The sequence below is a fragment of the Cnephaeus nilssonii genome (genome assembly GCF_951640355.1).
Source record: "Cnephaeus nilssonii genome assembly, chromosome: 6".
Classification (NCBI taxonomy): domain Eukaryota; kingdom Metazoa; phylum Chordata; class Mammalia; order Chiroptera; family Vespertilionidae; genus Cnephaeus; species Cnephaeus nilssonii.
Window position 1 is genome coordinate 101,202,023 of NC_137077.1, and position 14,830 is coordinate 101,216,852.

Sequence of the window (14,830 nt, forward strand, 5' to 3'; positions counted from 1 at the left end):
CTGGATATTATGCTAAGTGAAATAAGCCAGATAGAGAAAGACAAGTATCACATGATCTCACTTATATGTGGAAACTAATGAACAAAATAAACTGACAAAATACAATCAGCAACATTGAAGCATGCAACAGAATGAGGGATCTCAGAGGGACGCGAGGGGGGAGGGGATTATGGATGGGAAAAGATTAACCAAAGAACTTATATGCATAACCCATTGACAGAGACAATAGGGTGGTGAAGTCCTGGAGAGGGGCAGGGATCAAGGTGGAGTGTGTCAGTGGGGGGAAAAAAAGGTATCTATAATACTTTCAATAAAGATAAATTTAAAAAATAAAACACAAACGAACAAAAAATCCAGCAAACTTTTGGTACACGGGACGACACCCAATCAACTGAGCCATACCGGTCAGTGTGGTAAATAAGTATTTTTGAGTAAGTAAACAAACAAAAACAGAAAACAAAAATGTATTTATATTACATTTATTAGGATAACATTGGTTTCAGGTGTACAATCCTATAATACATCTTCAGTACACTGCATTGTATGCTCACCACCCAAAGTCTAGTGTCCTTCCATCACCAAATATTTGAAGCACTTTACCTTATTCAACCTCCCCCCAACCCCCTTTCCCTCTATTAACCACAATTTTGTTATCTGCGTTTGAGTTTGTTTGGTTTGGTTCATTTGTTGCTTTCTGTTATATATCAAAATTGAGGTCCGGTGCACCGGTGGGGTCCCTCAGCCTGGCCTGCACCCTCGCGCAATCCGGGACCCTTCGGGGGGTGTTGGACTGCCGGTTTTGGTCCAATCTCCAATGGCCTGAGGGATATAGTGCGCAAAGCAGCAGTCAGCTGGGGAGGAGCCCGAGCCCGGCTGAGAGCCACACCATTCCAGCTCATCCTGGCCTCGCTACCACCGCTGCTCAGTAGCACTGCAGCGGAGGCGGGAGAGGCTCGCACCCCTACAGCTGCGCTCGCCAGCCATGACCCCGGCATCTAGCGCCCATCAACTGAGTGGTGCTCCCGCTGTGAGAACACACTGAACACCTGGGGGCAGCTCCTGTGTTGAGCGTCTGCCCGTGGTGGTCAGTGCATGTCATAGCAACCGTTCAAACAGTGAACCAGTCGTTTGGTTGCTTAGGGTTTTAGATAGATAGATAGATAGATAGATAGATAGATAGATAGATAGATAGATAGATAGATAGATATAGATATAGATATAAGTGAAATCATAAGGTTCTTGTCCTTTTCCATCTGACATATTTCTCTTAGCATGATATTCTCAAGATCCATCCATATTGTTGCAAATGGCAATACAATATTTCATCAATTTTTATGGCTGAGTTGTATTCCATTGTATATATGTACCACATCTTCTTTATCCATCGAAGGACACTTAGCATATTTCCAAGTCTTGGCTACTGTGAATAACGCTGCAATGAAGATAGGGGTATATACTAATACTAGAGGCCCGGTGCACGAAATTCGTGCGGGGGGGGGGGGGGTTGTCCCTCAGCCCAGCCTGCACCCTCTCCAATCTGGGACCCCTCAAGAGATGTCCAACTGCCCTCTCACAATCCAGGACTGCTGGCTCCCAACTGCTCGCCTGTCTGCCTTCCTTATTGACCCTAACCGCTTCTGCCTGCCAACCTGATCACCCCCTAACCACTCCCCTGCCAGCCTGTTTGCCCCTAACTGCCCTCCCCTGCCAGCCTGTTTGCCCCTAACTGCCCTCCCCTGCAGGCCTGGTCACCCCTAACTGCCCTCCCCTGCAGGCCTGGTCCCCCCCAACTGCTCTTCCCTGCAGGCCTGGGTCTCCCCCAACTGCCCTTCCCTGCAGGCCCGGTCACCCCAACTTCCCTCCTCTGCCAGCCTGTTCACCCCTAACTGCCCTCCCCTGCAAGGTTGATCGCCCCCAACTGCTCTCCCTTGCAGGCCTGGTCCCTCTCAACTGCCCTCCCCTGCTGGCGTGATCGCCCACAACTGCTCTCCCTTGCAGGCCTGGTCCCTCCCAACTTCCCTACCCTGCTGGCCATCTTGTGGTGGCCATCTTGTGTCCACATGGGGGCAGGATCTTTGACCACATGGGGGCAGCCATCTTGTGTGTTGGAGTGACTGTCAATATGCATATTACTCTTTTATTAGATAGGATAGAGGCCTGGTGCATGGGTGGGGGCCAGCTGGTTTGCCCTGAAGCATGTCCCGGATCAGGGTGGGGGTTCCCTTAGGGCATGGGGCCGCCTGGGCGACGGGCCTGTGGTGGTTTGCAGGCCGGCCATGCACCCCGGCGACCCAAACGGAGGCCCTGATATCTGAGATTTATTTATCTTCTACAATTGAAACTTTGTAGCCTGGAGTGGAGCCAAGCCTTCTGCTCACTCCGTGGCGGCAGCCATTTCTGTTGGGATTTATTTATCTTCTATAATTGAAACTTTGTAGCCTGGAGTGGAGGCCTAGGCCAGCCAGGGCTGCAGAAGCTTGGCTTCCTCCATCACCGGGGCAACCCTAGCCTCCTGCTCTCTCCAGCTCCATGGCTGCCGCCATTTTTATTGGGATTTATTTATCTTCTATTATTGAAATTTTGTAGCATTGAGTGGAGGCCTAAGCTGGCAAGGGCAGGCGGAAAGCTTGGCTTCCTCCATTGCCGGGGAAACCCAAGCCTCCCTCCTGCTATCCGTGGCCGCAGCCATCTTGGTTGTGTTTATTTGCATATTCGCTCCTGATTGGCTGGTGGGCGTGGTTTGTGGGTATAGTGGAGGTATGGTCAATTTGTATATTACTCTTTTATTAGATAGGATATCTTTACAAATAAATGTTTTCACATTTTTCATCATTTAATCTTTACAACAATGCTGCAAAGTACTATTACTCATTTTATTGATGAGAAAACTGAAACTTCTAGACAGAGTAACTAGTGAAGATTATCCTATATAATAAAAGCCTAATATGCTAAGTGTCCAGTCATCTGTTCAACCAATCTAAGTGTAATATGTTAATGATATGCTAAGGCCACTCAACCGCTCGCTAGGATGTGCACTGACCACTAGGGGGCAGACGCTTCAACCGGTAGGATAGCTTGCTGCTGGGGTCCAGCCAATCGAGACTGAGTGAGACAGGCTGGACATGCCCTGGAACCCTCCCGCAATCCCTTCCTGGCTGGCCAACCTCCTGCGTCCCTCCCTGGCCTCAATTGGGCACCAGTGGGGTCCCTTGGCCTGGCTTGCACCCTCTCGCAATCCAGGACCCCTTAGGGGATGTCAGAGAGCCGGTTTCGGCCTGATCCTGCAGGCCAGGCCGAGGGACGCCACTGGTGCATGAATTCATGCACCGGGCCTCTAGTTACATAGATAATGAGTAGAGCTGAAATTCAAATCCAGAGCCTGGGCTCCTAACCTACTTCTGCACATGAAGTTTTCCAACCCTGGAGGGCAGGCTGTGTAACTGCCAGAGGCAGACACAGGGAATACATTACATTTCAGCGAGTTCCCCAGAGGGATGTTCATTGTCTTTGAGAGAAGGAAGGTTTTCTAGGAGAATGAGATCACATTTCTACCACGATAGCAAATACTAACTTTACACCACAAGGTCTAAAATATTTACTATATGCCCAGCCGGGTGGCTCAGTTAGTTGGAGCATCGTCCCATAGACCAAAAATGTCACAGGTTTGATCCTAGTTGGGGTGTGTATGAGATGGGGCAGAAACAGAATACTGGGAACCAACTAGAATGTTAAGAAATATTAATCATGCTCTGTTAACCATGATTATTTTATTCTGATTAAAGAAGGCACATTCTAACCTGGCTGGCAGTTACACAGGACCTGGGAGCTCACCTGGAAATGCAGCCCATCCTACCCATTTGGAACAGCCTATTATCATGGAAAGATTAACAACTCTGCTACATAAACCAGAAACGCCAGCCCTTTGAAGACCCCCACCCAGCCCTTGCATATCACTAGCCCTTTGAAGATCCCCAGTCCTCGGCTTACCTGTTAACTGCCTATTTGGCATATCCTTTGGCTACTTCCCCATTTAATCTTTGCCTTTTACCCCAAATAAGTAGCTGGCTTATGGTGGGGTGCAGAACAGATTTTTGTGGTAACCTGCTGCTCTCCCATATTGCTGGCAGTATTGGAATAAATGCTCATATATGATTCAACCCTGTCTCTGCTTAATTGGCTCAAGTAGTGACAGGCAGCACAGACCCATAGTTTGTCTGGTTACATATGGGAGGCAACCAATTGCTGTTTCTCACATATGTTTCTCTCCCTCTCTAAAAATCAAACATATCCTCAGGTGAGGATTAAAAAAAATATTTACTATATGGTGACTTATCAAAAATGTCTGTTGACTTCTGTTGTATAGCATGTCCACTTACAAAATTATCATTAAGCCATTTACTTTTTTCTTTAAAAAAAGTACCTGTTATGTGCCCATGTTCACCACTGTTATTCAACACTAGAGGCCTGGTGCACGAATTCGTGCAGAGGTGGGGTCCCTCAGCCTGGCCAGCAATCGGGCCCTATCAGGGGGGCTGGCCAGCTGGGGGGATGTGGGAGGGGGACCACGGGAGGTTGGCCAGCCAGCCATGGGAGGTTGGCTGGCCGCAGGAGGTTGCTGTTGGAGCACAGTGACCACCAGGGGGCAGCTCCTGCATTGAGCATCTGCCCCCTGGTGGTCAGTGCATGTCATAGCAACCAGTCAACCAGTCATTCAGTCATTTGGTTGCTTAGGCTTTTAAATATATAGATCAGGGGTCCTCAAATTTTTTAAACAGGGGGCCAGTTCACTGTCCCTCAGACCGTTGGAGGGCCGGACTATAGTTTAAAAAAAAACTATGAACAAATTCCTATGCACACTGCTAAGTCGGCTGCTAAGCAGGACAGGCAGCGGCGGCAAAAACTCCCGGCGGGCCGGATAAATGTCCTTGGCGGGCCGCATGTGGCCCGCAGGCCATAGTTTGAGGACCCCTGATATAGATAGTACTGAAAGTTCTAGCTAGAGCAATTAGACAAGTAAAAGATACAAAAGGCATACAAGTTGAAAAAGAAGAATCCTATATAATAAAGAGGCAATATGCAAATTGACCGTTACTCCAACACACAAGATGGCCGCCTCCATGTGGTTAAAGATGGCCACCCCCATGTGGACACAAGATGGCCGCCAGGGGAGGGCAGTTGTGGGGGAACAGGCCTGCAGGGGAGGGCAGTTGGGGGTTATTGGGCCGGCAGAGGAGGGCAGTTGGGGGCAACCAGGCCTGCAGGGGAGGGCAGTTAGGGGCGACCGGGCCAGCAGGGGAGGACAGTTAGGGGTGACCAGTCCTGCAGGAGAGGGCAGTTGGGGGCGACCAGGCCTGCAGGGGAGGGCAGTTGGGGGCAACCAGGCCTGCAGGGGAGGGCAGTTAGGGGTGATCAGGCCGGCATGGGAGGGCAGTTAGGGGCAATCTGGCTGGCAGGGGAGCAGTTAGGTGTCGCTCAGGCTGGCAGAGGAGTGGTTAGGGGGTGATCAGGCTGGCAGGCAGGCAGGCTAGCGGTTGGGAGCCAGCAGTCCTGGATTGTGAGAGGGATGTCCAACCGGGCCTAAATGGGCAGTTGGACATCCCTCGAGGGGTCCCAGATTGGAGAGGGTGCAGGCTGGGCTGAGGGACACTCTCCCCCCGTGCCCCCCCCCCCCCCCCGCACAAATTTCATGCACTGGGCCTCTATTGAAACTATATTCACAGATGACATGATTCTATATATAGAAAATCCCAAAGAATCCTCAAGGAAATGACTAGATCTAATAAGTGAATTCAGCAAAGTTGCAGGGTTCAAGATGAATACAAAATCAGTTGTTTTTTAGGGGCATAAAAAATAATTTTTGGCATATAAATAAAGTTTGTGGATAATTTCAGTCCATAAAAAAAATTTTCTTCCCACCTTCCAAGTTCTTTTACCTGGGCTAATAATCAAATTAACAGATACAGATTAACAGGATAAAATCAAATTTCAAAACATGTACCTAGGGAATTCAAAGGAAGTATGAAATTCCAAAGACAGTGAGGAAAAATGAGGTATATACTGGATATCCCAAGAAAACGTATACACACTTTAACAGCTGATAGCTCAATTTTGAAAATGAAATGTACTTTAATAAACACTGCCTTTACAATTGTTCAAAATGTGTGTATACATTTTTTGGGGGACACCCTATATGTCATTTTGGACACTGCAGAAAGTAGGGGGAAGGGTTCTGGGATTTCAATGGAGAATTAGGCAATTCACAGGTAGCAAACAAATTCTTCCTAAGCAACTCAGAAACAATGAGACAGAGGGAACTCTAGTGAACAGATTTTTGCATGATCCTTCCTGTAGACCATACTTAATTCAGATGTGCTAAAGTGACTATGTTAAGGCAATTATGCTTAAGGTTCCCTTCCCCAAGCAGGTTTTCCTATCTGAATCTATTTAAGAGAGAAAAAGGGGTAAAAAAAAAACTCTTCCTGAGTTTGTTGGGCTTTAATTGTTTTCAGCAAAAAAATAATCTGCCAGAGTGGCACATTCCCAGGAGACTCACTCCTGACCTCCAGTTTCTATATACCTATCTGCAACACACAATCCAAAAAGGAAACTAAGAAAGCAATTCAATTTACACCAGCATCTAAAAGAATAAAACAGAAATATTTTTAACCAAGGAGGAGAAGACTTGTACATTAAAAACTAGAAAATACTGCTGTAAGAAATTAAAGATAAATAGATGGAAAGATATCTGTGTTTTTAGGTAGAAAGACTTAATATTGTTAAGTAAACACTAACAAAGTGATCTGCAGATTTATCTCAATCCCTCTCAAAGTTCCAACAGCCTTGTTTGCAAAAATGGAACAGCCAATCCTTGAATTCATATGGAATTACAAGAAACCTTGAATAGCCAAAACAATTTTGAAACAATACAAAGTCAGAAGATTCAAACTTCCTGATTTAAAACTAATACAAAGCTGCAGTAATCAAAACAGTGAGGTACTAGCATAAGGACAGACACAGAGAGTCCAGAAACAAATCCATACATGTATGGCCAATCAATAGGAAAACAGATTGTGCCAAGACTTGCAAAAGATTGAAGTTAAAACTGGACCATAAGAAACCGGACATGTTTTTACAGTATCCTATAAAAAAAAACACAGGAGGCTGTTCTCAGTCTATCCACAAGGATCAGCCAAATTAGCTAACATCGCCTGAAATGAGTCCAGCTAACTAACCTAAGTCTGCAGTTAGCAGTTGAATGACCTAAGGTGACCTTGAGAGCTCAGCAGAACCAAAATTCACTCTTACAGAACTGTCATGTAAAAACCTGGTCCTCACAGACCCATTTCTAAAGCAAGAGGTACCTAAAACTGTTGACCAGCAGGAAAAACCAGACACCACTAGGAATGTGTGACTCCAATCAACTAGACCAGGCATCCTCAAACTACGCCCCGCGGGCCACATGCGGGTGTTTTTTGCCGTTTTGTTTTTTTTACTTCAAAATAAGATATGTGCAGTGTGCACAGGAATTTGTTCATAGTTTTTTTTAAACTATAGTCTGGCCCTCCAACGGTCTGAGGGACAGTGAACTGGCCCCCTGTTTAAAAAGTTTGAGGACCCCTGAACTAGACCCTGCCACATTGGAATTCCTTTGTGCCTTCTCTCACCCTTCCCCAGACCTTATCTTAAATGGCTAAGTTTCAAAATTATCCAGTCAGACCCTCCCAAATCAGAATTTATTACTATATATATAGGTTGTCCCCTAAAAATGTATACACACTTTAACAGCTGATAACTCACTTAATTTTGAAAATGAACTGTATGTTAATAAACACTGACTTTATAATTATTCAAAGTGTGTATACAATTTTTGGGGACATCCTGTATAACCTCTACTTACCTTTTAAAACTTGTCTCTTGCCCTGACAGATGTGGCTCAATGGTTGCAGTGTCTGCCCACACATCGAAGGGTCTTGGGTTCGATTCCAGTCAAGGGCACATACCTGGGTTGCAGGTTCTGTCAAGGTGTGGGTCTCTCTCTCACATCGATGTCTTTCTCTCCCTCCTTCCCTCCCATTCTCTATCTCTCTCTCTCTCTCTCCTGTCCTCCTTTCCCCCCTCTCTAAATATCAATAGGAAAAATATTCTCGTGTAAGGACTAACAACAACAACAACAAAAAAAAGGGCAAAGGAGGACATGAAGAGGAGAAAGTCAGGTGGCTGCTACCGCCAGTTAGTAGCCAGAAGGAAAATGGAGGAGCAGTTATCTGATGAGAAGTGGTAGAGCAGCAAAACTCATCATGCATGCCCCTCCTGGGGAATTCAATGAGGTGTTTAATGATGCTCAGTTACTGCTTAATAATTAGATAATCTTATCAGGGAAGGAGCAGCTCATGCATTTGCATATAACTTGGACCAGTTTATTCCAGCAAAAATTCAAGATTATAATAAACAGTATCAGGTACTGATAACAAAACATGGTGACATGGGAAATGACAAGTTTTGGGATCCAAAAACAGAATCAGTTTCAAATTTGAAGCAACTGATCCAAGACTGTATGAAGCAGAGAATGCAACTGAATCATGGAGAACTTCAGGAGAAACTGCTCTGGGAGCTTATGTAAAAGAACATTACCCAAATGGGGTCTACACTGTATATGGTAAAAAAAAAAAAAAAAAAGGATAGAAAACTATTATTACATGCACAGAAAGCCATCAGTTCCAAGAAAAAAACCTTTGGAATGGTGACTGGCAGTCAGAATGAAGTTTACAATCATTCCTTTAACCACTCTGACATGTGGTTGGCATCTTGAAAATTAAGGTTCATTATTATGAAGATGGTAATGTTCAGCTAGTGAGTCATAAAGATATACAAGATTCCCTAACTGTCTAATGAAGTGCCAACAGCAAAAGAATTTATAAAGACTGTAGAAGATACAGAAAATTAATACCAGACTGCTATCAGTAAGAATGAACAAAGACAACATCAGACACTACTTTCAGGCCTTATGTTAGCGGTTGCCAGTTACACGCACTAAGATTAATTGGAACAAGATTTTACAAGATTGGCAAAAAGATGCAAAATGCCTAAGATGAACATTGCATGATCGAATCATTTTAGTGTCCTTGCATTTAAAAAAATTATTGCAAAATTATTAAGAACTGTCCAGCTACCTAGTCAGATGGCTGCTGCCATTTAAAGATCACTGAAATTAGTTTGGTTAGAGCACAAAGCTTAGCTAATCAACCATTATGTTTCATTTCTTTCATTCAAAGAGGATTGAAAATCAATTTAGTTTAAATACCTTTCACTTTCGGTTATGCCTTTCTTACAATGAAGAAATGATTCCTAAGTTTAATATAAAGTTTTTGAAGTGTTTCAAAAATTTTACTTACCATAATCCTAAAATTATTTTCTTTTGGTTTATGAAGTAACTTTTGATATTTACCCAGTTCTTTTTTGTTGTTGCAAATCCTCACTCAAGGGTATTTTTCCATTGATTTTTAGAGAGAGTAGAAGGGAGGGGGAGAGACAGAGAGAAACATCAATGTGAGAGAGCACATCAATTGGTTGCTTCCTGCACACGACCCGACCAAGGCAGGGATCGAGCCTGCAACCAAGGTACACGCCCTCACCTGGAATTGTACCCAGGACTCTTCAGTCTGAGGGCTGACGCTCTACCCACTGAGCCAAACAGGCTAGGCCTCCCAAGTTCTTTTTAACAGGGTCAATAATGGACATTAAAGTTTAAGGTGGTTGATGGATTTAGCCATATATACTGCTAAAGAAATTGTCTACCTTTTTCTTCTCACCTCTTCCATTTATGTAAGATTGAGATTAGAAGGAAAGCATTTTCTATATCAATTGTGTTTAAAGCTTTCAAGGTTATTTAGCTAGCTGAGTGTTTAAATAAACATTTTTAAAACAAGGGCAATGTCTAAAGCTGTTTTGAGATTCCAGAATTAAATGAAAAAACTTATTTCAGAAATGTATTTAATGTTTTCTTGTGACAATTACGCAAATTAGCTTGAATTCCTTATGTTCCTGAGGTTTTTTTTTTTTAAATTGGTTTTTCACAGAGAGGAAGGGAGAGGGATAGAGAGCTAGAAACATCGATGAGAGAGAAACATCGACCAGCTGCCTCCTGCACGCCCCCTACCGGGGATGTGCCCACAACCAAGGTACATGCCCTCGACCGGAATCGAACCCGGGACCTTCCAGTAGGCAGACCGACGCTCTATCCACTGAGCCAAACCGGTTTCGGCCTGAGTTGTTTTTAACCATAATGGTCTAAATTTATAACAAAGCAAATTTATAATATATATAATCCTGAAACCCTAAAAAAATAGGCAAAGGACTTTACTAGACATTTATAAGATATACAAATGGCCAATAAGCATATGAAACAATGTTCAACATCATTAGTCCTTAGGATAATGCACATCAAAATCATAAAATACTACCTCACACTACTCACACCTACTAGATGACTAACAAAACAAACAAAAGCATGAAAAATAACCTGTATTGGTGAGGATGTGGAGAAATTAGAACCTTTTTACATTGCTGGTGGGAATGTAAAATACTGCAGTTGCTGTGGAAAACAGTTTGGCAATTCCTCATGACCCAGCTAATTCCACTCCTAAGTATATACCCCAAAGTATTAAAAACAGGGACTTGCCCTAGCTGGTTTGGCTCAGTGGATAGAGCATCAGCCTGCGGACTGAGAGGTCCTGGGTTTGATTCCGGCCAAGGGCACATGCCTGGGTTGTGGGCTCGATCCTCAGTGTGGGGTGTGCAGGAAGCAGCTGATCAATGATTCTCTCATCATTGATGTTTCTATCTTTCCCTCTCCCTTCCTCTCTGAAATCAATACTAATATGTTTTAAAAAATAATAATTTAAAAAAAAAACACAAAAAACAGGGACTTGCCCTGACTAGTTTGGCTCAGTGGATAGAGCGATGGCCCGCAGGCTGAAGGGTCCTAGGTTCGCTTCCGGTCAGGAGCACATGCCCTGTTGCAGGCTCTATCCCCAGTAGGGGGCGTGCTGAAGGCAGCTGATCAATGATTCTTTCTTATCATTGATGTTTCTATCTCTCTCCCTCTCCCTTCCTCTCTGAAATCAATCTCTACTAATAAAAGGGTAATATGCTAATTAGACCGGACATCTTCCAGACGTCCATCCGGACAAAGCCACAGCAGCTGCGAAGGCCGAGGACTGGCAGCGCGGGAGAGGTGCAGCCACGAGAGTGGGAGCAGCGGTGGTGGCGGTGCCTCCACCACCACCCCTTTCACAGAGGCGGCGTGAGAGAGGCCTCAGTGCGGGCCGGTCCAGTGCCAGGGCCCCTTCCTCAGAGGCAGCGGGAGAGAGGGCTGTACGGTCCGGGTCCCAGTGTTGCCGCTTCTGCAGAGGCAGCCACAGAGTCAGTGGCATGAGTGGCACGGGCAGTCCTGGCGCCATGCCGGAAGGGGTGCGACCTGCTGTGCCTCAACCTCCCACAGCCCCTCCCCCAGCCAGCCTGGCCCCAGGTGGGTGGGGGGCGGGACCAGCGCTAAGAAGCGAGGGCCGAGGGCCTGCAGCGGTGGTGGCAGCGGCAGCGGTGGCAGCAGCAGCACCAGCGGGGTGATGGGAGCACCGGGCATCTAGTAAAAACATTTAAAACAATAACAAAAAAACACAAACAAACAGGGACTCAAACAGATACCTGTACACTCATGCTCAGTGCAGCACTGTTCACAATGGCCAAAAAGTAGAAAAAACCCAAGTGTCCACTGATGGATGACAAATGGATAAAGCGTGGTCCATCCATACAATGAGATATTCAGCTTTAAAAGTGGAGGAAATCCTGACAGATACTCAACATGGATGAACCTTAATAACATTAAGCTAGATCCCTGGCCAGTGTGGCCTAGTTGGTTGGAGCGTTGTCCCTATACTGAAAGGTCATGGGTTTGATTACCAGTCAGTGCACATACCCAGGTTGTGAGTTCGATCCCCAGTCAGGGTGAGTATGGGAGGCAACCGATCCATGTTTCTCTCTCATAATGATGTTTCTTTCTCTCTCCCACTCCCTTCCTTTCTCTCTAAAATCAATAAAAACAGCCCTAGCCAGTGTTGCTCTAAAGTTAGAGCACCAGCCCTCGAACAGAGGGGTCACGGGTTTGATAACAATCAAGGGCACGTACCTGGGTTGCAGGTTCAATCCTTGACCCCGGTTGAGACATGTATGGGAGGCAACCAATCGATGTGTCTCTTTCACATTGATGTTTCTCTGTCTCTCCCCCTCCCTTCCACTCTCTAAAAAAAATCAATTGAAAAAATATCCTTTGGTGAGGATTAACAACTACAAAAAGGTTCCTGACACAGTATTTGTTGAATGAATGAATGAAACAAAACTATAGAAATAAAGGCTGACAACAATGATCAGTAAATTAAACCTGGAGCTAGAATTGAAATGTGCTCTTTAATACTCGAAAATGATAATGAATACCTTTACTCATTAACTAGATCAAATTTAATTGATAACTAACATTAAATTTACAGCTGTTCAATGTAGAAGTAAAAGTTTATTAGTGTTCTGCCATTTTTTTACCAATGAGGAAAGCTGTAAGAATACATAGAATTCCCATTAGATCTTCATCCAGATCCCCAGTTTTTAATACTGGCTTTATCTTTTTTCTATATATCCATTTTTGTTCTGACCTATTTGAAAGTAAGTAGTGTGGCTCTGGCCAGGTAGCTCAGTCGGTTAGAGCTGATACACCACAGCTGTGGGTTTAACATAAGCAGCATTCAAACCGGTGAAGAATTTTTGTGAGTTTATTTGAGCCAAACTGATGACAAATGCCGGGAAACAGAATCTCAATGGATTGCAATAATGCTCCAGAGAATGGCAATTTTGCACTTTGTTTTATACGTTACAATCAAGAGATGTAAGAGGGTTACATGAAATCCATTGGTAATAAATTAGGAAGTCGGAAGCAAAGGGGGGTGGGATAATCTCTGGGACTGGATAAAAACTAAAATGAAGAAAACATACTTCTTTTACTGGTGGGTCCAGGATAGTTTACAGTCAACAATTAACTCAATAACACTGAGGGAATTTGTGGGGTCTGCAGAGCGGTGCCTGTGCCTTGAGGGGTCCGGAAAAAGGAAAATTACTTGGACATTACAACCATATGATATGATATATTAGCAAAGATGCAAAAAGATAATAGGCTCAGTTAAGGTAAAGATTGACCTTTGTCAGGGAAGATACCAGTCTAGGACATGACTACCCACCATAAACTGCTTTTTAGTTAAAAAGTTTTCATTTCAGACCATCCTTTGTGGTTACTTTAGATCTCAGAGTTTGCAAGGCAACCACGAAAGCCTTCCCTGAGCTAGTCAGGTTAGCACGTGGCCCCTTTTTGTCCACAGGCTCAATCTCTAGTCAGGTCACATACAGTATAAGAGCAACCAACGAATGCATAAATAAGTGGAACTACAAATTGATGTTTCTCTCTCTATCCCTCCCTGTCTCTAAAATCAATAAATAAACAAACATTTAAATAAATATGTAAGTAGTGTTTTTGAAAAGCTATATTGAGTGACATTTACCGCTATTTTTATGCATACACAAAAATAATATGGCGGATCATTAGTTTTCATGCCCTGTTATTGAATAAACTAGAGGTCCGGTGCACGAAATTCGTGCACGGAGGGGGAGGGTGTCCCTCAGCCCAGCCTGTACCCTCTCCAATCTAGGATCCCTCTCACAATCCAGGACTGCTGGCTCCCAACTGCTCGCCTGCCTGCCTTCCTTATTGCCCCTAACCGCTTCTGCCTGCCAGCCTGATCACCCCCTAACCACTCCCCTGCCACCCTGATTGATGCCTAACTGCTCCCCTGCCAGCCTGTTTGCCCCCAACTTCCCTCCTCTGCTGGCCTGGTCACCCCTAACTGCCCTCCCTTGCAGGCCTGGTCCCTCTCAACTGCCCTCCCTTTCAGGCCTGGTCCCTCTCAACTGCCCTCCCTTGCAGGCCTGGTGCCTCCCAATTGCCCTACCCTGCTGGCCATCTTGTGGTGGCCATCTTGTGTCCACAAGGGGGCAGGATCTTTGACCACATAGGGGCAGCCATATTGTGTGTTGGAGTGATGGTCAATCTGCATATTACTCTTTTATTAGATAGGATAGAGGCCTGGTGCATGGGTGGGGGCCAGCTGGTTTGCCCTGAAGGGTGTCCTGGATCAGGATGGGGGTTCCCTTGGGGCATGGGGCGGCCTGAGCAAGGGGCCTGTGGTGGTTGGCAGGCCAGCCACGCCCCCTGGCGACCCAAGCGGAGGCCCTGGTATCTGGAATTTATTTACCTTCTACAATGGAAACTTTGTAGCCTGGAGCGGAGCCAAGCCTCCTGCTCACTCTGTGGCCGGCAGCCATTTCTGTTGGTGTCAATTCACCTTCTATAATTGAAACTTTGTAGCCTGGAGTGGAGGCCTAGGACAGCCAGGGCAGGTGGAAAGCTTGGCTTTCTCCGTTGCCGGGGGCAAACTTGGCCTGCTCTCTCCAGCTCTGTGGCTGCCGCCATTTCTGTTTGGATTTGTTTACCTTCTGCAAGGGCAGGCGGAAAGCTTGGCTTCCTCCGTTGCCTGGGAAACCTTGCTCTCTGTGGCTGTAGCCATCTTGGTTGGGTTTATTTGCATATCTGCTCCTGATTGGCTTGTGGGTGTGGCTTGTGGGTGTAGCAGAGTTAGGGTCAATCTGTATATTCCTCTTTTATTAGGTAGGATTAGCATATTCCAGCATTCCATCGTATAATGATGTAACTCTTCATATGATGTTTCTATCAAGA

General features: G+C 45.3%; 1 protein-coding gene and 1 pseudogene across 4 annotated transcripts in view; one reads left to right on the top strand and one right to left on the bottom strand.

The window, feature by feature from the left end:
* The window catches only part of MPHOSPH8 (M-phase phosphoprotein 8), a 91,330-nt gene that overhangs the window by 63,029 nt on the left and 13,471 nt on the right, over positions 1-14,830 (bottom strand). The window lies entirely within an intron of this gene.
* LOC307102165 (F-actin-capping protein subunit alpha-2-like) lies at positions 8,283-13,853 on the top strand (annotated as a pseudogene). The gene has a single exon. The product of its transcript is annotated as an F-actin-capping protein subunit alpha-2-like (transcript).